The sequence below is a fragment of the Danio aesculapii genome, unplaced genomic scaffold (genome assembly GCF_903798145.1).
Source record: "Danio aesculapii unplaced genomic scaffold, fDanAes4.1, whole genome shotgun sequence".
NCBI classification, from domain to species: Eukaryota; Metazoa; Chordata; class Actinopteri; order Cypriniformes; family Danionidae; genus Danio; species Danio aesculapii.
In genome coordinates this window covers 48,882-52,925 of record NW_026613644.1, presented here as the reverse complement: position 1 = coordinate 52,925, position 4,044 = coordinate 48,882, and the positions used below count along the sequence as shown (strand labels likewise).

The following is a 4,044-nucleotide window of genomic DNA, read 5'->3' as shown; positions in this document are numbered from 1 at the left end:
TTTGATTTTCTTTTTTTATATACACGATTATGCCGTTGAACTGTTGTATAAAAGCAATATTACACTCGTAGCAGTGCGATGTGGCTGTATATCGTCACTGGTGGGACACAATGCCGATATACAGCCACATCGCACTGCTACTTGTATGATATATACATATATATATATATATATACACACACACACACTCTAAAAAACGTTGGGTTATTTATTTAACCCAATGGTTGAGTTAAAAATATTTGGTGCTTTGTTGGGTTATTTTAAACCTTTTATTGGGTTATTTATTTAATAACCCCACCAGTTGGGTTACAATTTTTGAATTTCAACAGTCAACTGATTGAACTGACACAGAACTGCTGTATTAATATGTGTACGTGATGTTGCTCTTGCGTTATAAAGTTCTACAAGCTCTAATGCAGTAATATTGTTATTTTATTAATCAAATTGCCTCTCCGTGTCATGTTTTTTTTTTTATATCTGTTTCACCTGGACTCTTAATTATTGATAATACAAGCGTGCGCGCTTGTATAAAAACACTTTCTCTACCTCCGTGTTCATCTCTACAGTTGTTTTGGAGGAAATGATACACGTATTTGTGATATTCAGCTGTCATTCTCGTCTTGGGACCCAGCAGAGACATCAAACCGGAGTCGCGTCCAGTCTTGTTGAAGGTATGTTATGTTGTCTTAAAAAACACTGTCCTTTCGCTAGGAAACTATATTGTAACAACTAAATACTAATATAGACATATATATGTGCTACATTTTGTTCAGGAAGTTGCTAGTTTTCCCAAGAAGTACGGAATCCGAGCATTATATTATTTTTGGTTCTTATTCGCCGCTAGAGGGTGCTGAATAGATCGCAACCATAGACTGTAAAATATATGGACATAGTATCCGTGACATCACCCATAGGTTTCTGAACACTGCAAAAGAAGCTACAAGTAGGCGCGGCCAACCGTCGCCATTTTGTTCGCAAAATGTACCCACGGCGGGATACCAAACAAGGGCAAAGCGGCAGAGAGTGAGCGGAGCTACAAACACCTGCTGGTATTTTGCTTAGACCTGGCTTAGACAGACTTTACTTTGTGAAAAAGCTTAATACTATATTACCTGTGACTCGTTTGTGTTCTGACCACATGTGCTTGGCTGTACACTATATCAATAAAGTGTTTAGACTTTTAAAAACACTGTTGTACTACATTGAGCCACTAAGAATTGTTCTTATGACGTTTTTCTACAGGAGGAAAATGCAAATTACTTCCAAACACTTCAAATATAGTGTGTGTTAGTAAATGCAAGACTTATGATGAAATCCAGCATAACATTCATGTTAATTTGTGGTTTATTTTATTTTTTGTTTGTTTGTTCATTGTAGGTTGCTCTGGACAGAGCGAACTTTAATCCTCCTTGATAATCTTGTTGAGAAAGGTGAGAAAACAACAGCTCTGTATTTTGTAATATGTACATGATGTAAAAATACACAGATACACACACTTAAGCAGTATCATATACTGTAAAGGTGTCTTTACATCACCATATGTCTTAAAATCAAATTATACATTTGTAATTCTTCTGTAAATGCATTTATACTTCTCTAAACAGCACCGGTAATGTGTAAAGACACAAATGTCTCTTTCAAAAGTGCTTCTGTGCCTTATTTGAGTATGAATTTGGTATTAGACTCTGTATTAGGCTTGAGGCCACAGGTAAGTACAGATGACTGATATAGAGTCTAAGCACAGTTCAGAAATTTCAGAACTCCACTCCTGGAACATTTGACCAAATAAATTGAGATATTACAGACATTAACCTATTTATGTTAATCATTGCGTTATGACAGTTTACTGACAGGTTCCAGTTATTTCAGTAGAAATCTTTGATCAAGAGTTTGACTCTTTTGCAAGTTTCTGAGCATGAGAATTAAGCACACTGATGAACATCAGTGCACAACTGACCATGTAAAATGGACCTTATTTGCCCACCAAATTTGCAAATGTGATGCACCTTAACAACTCACATAAAAGACTAATCCTGCAGCTAAAAGTGCATATTTTCATAGTTTTTTTTTTCTCTTTTTCTGTTTAAGGTACCCCTGAAGATGACCACTTCCAGTTATCTTTTCTCCATTGCTAAACTGGGTAAGTACATGGTTTTTGTTGTTATTTGGTCCGGCATACATGTGCAAATTTAAAATTTCTGTCTTAAGGTTGGAGCGAACATCATTTGGTATATGGAGGAGAAGGTAACTAAACCATTCTTGGTGTGAAATACCATAGCACTTTTTTCCTCTGTTGAAGTCAGTGGGGATGATCAAGTTTTTGATTTGCTTTGTCCTTTAAGTTATCATTTGTGGTCAGCAGAAAAAAAATAAATAAAGCACTCATTCAGCAGCAGAGGTGAATCCATCATGTCCTGGAGCTGGGTCAGTTGGTATTGCTGTGTGAAGTTTGCATGTCCCTCACAGTCCAAACGCATGCAGTATAGGTAAATTTAATAAACTAAATTGGCCGTAATGTATGGGTGTTTTACTAATTTTTGGGTGTATTCATCATTTACTCACCCTCAAGTTGTTGATTTATTTTTATTTATTTATTTTTATTTCTGCTGACCACAAATGATAACTTTAAAGGACAAAGCAAATCAAAAACTTAATAGTCCCCACTGAGTTCAACAGAAGACAAAAATGCTATGGAATTTTACTGTGGACCAAGAATGGTTTAGTTACCTATATTGTTCAAAATATCATGTTTTGTGTTCATCTGAGGAGAGATTTAGAACAAGTTGTGTAAAATATCCCTTTAATAAATCCAGTGTACTGTTTGTATAGCATGGATTTAAGTGCTGTTTTTGTTTATTTATTTTTAGATTGCTCAGGATGGGTATTTTATACCCACACACCAAAGAAACTTTTTGAAGTTTGGGGAGATGCATCACTGCGGATCCTCTCGTATTGCAGCCTTGGATCTACCAGTTCAAGCAAACATTTAATCTGGTGAGACAATCCTGCATAACAGCTCTGTTTTAACCCCAATTTGTAGCATTTCACCTTTGATATGTGGGGTTTGTTTTGAGTTTACTTATTGTTTTTTTTCTGTTTGATATAAAGACAGTCTTGGAGATCCCGCTTTGGAGATGGTGCTTTTACAACTCAGCCAGCTATCCTTTCTTCACTGCGATGCAGATTGTGCAGCAAGATGGTTCGGCCCTCATACCAGGAGGCAAAACAAGAATTTGTTGATTTGCAACTTCTAGGTGCATTATATATGACAATAAATGTTGGACATTATTTAATTCATTTGTGTATACTTGTAATTTGTTCAGTACTTAGAGGAGGAGGAGCAACAGAGACAGAACCCTCTTGTCCTGCTGCTTGGGGATGAACTAAACTGCTCTCAGGCGTTTGTTATTGTGAAAGGATTGGCACTAAATTCATGGATTTAAATAAACCTTTGCCAATGTAACAAAAGCAGTGTATTTTTTATTTACATATAAAGATGACTACTACTACTACTACTACTATAATAGTAATAATAATAATAATGATAATAATTTATTATTATTTATTGGTTAAGCCACTTTTTGGCAAAATAAACCAACAAATTGGTTATTTTTATTACCCAAATTGTTGGGTTAACCTTATCAAACCAATGGATTGGGTTAAAATAGTTAAAATAACACAACAGAAGGTCGTTGCCAAATTGACCCATCTATGGGTTACCTGTTGGCTTATTATTAACCCAACAGTTTTAAGTGAGTGTGTACATATATATATATATATATATATATATATATATATATATATATATATATATATATATATATATATATATATATATATATATATATATATATACAGTGTTTCCTCTAGGATTTTTTTCCAGTTGTGGCGGCAGACTCTGTTGGGCATTTTACACAGATCTACCAACTACATGTGGTGTTATTTCATTGACAAATGTCGTGAGCGCACTATTAAGTCGAGATCGCATTCATGTAATAGCCTACGAGCATGTCAATCTCTGCTCGAGCGCCGATTTCCTCTGCT

General features: G+C 35.1%; 1 long non-coding RNA gene across 1 annotated transcript; it reads left to right on the top strand.

The window, feature by feature from the left end:
* The first annotated feature begins 1,369 nt into the window (after positions 1 to 1,369).
* Positions 1,370 to 2,980, top strand: LOC130220085 (uncharacterized). The gene is made up of 3 exons (XR_008836117.1): positions 1,370 to 1,430; positions 2,089 to 2,140; positions 2,868 to 2,980. It is a non-coding gene; the product is annotated as an uncharacterized LOC130220085 (long non-coding RNA).
* The last annotated feature ends 1,064 nt before the right edge of the window (positions 2,981 to 4,044 follow it).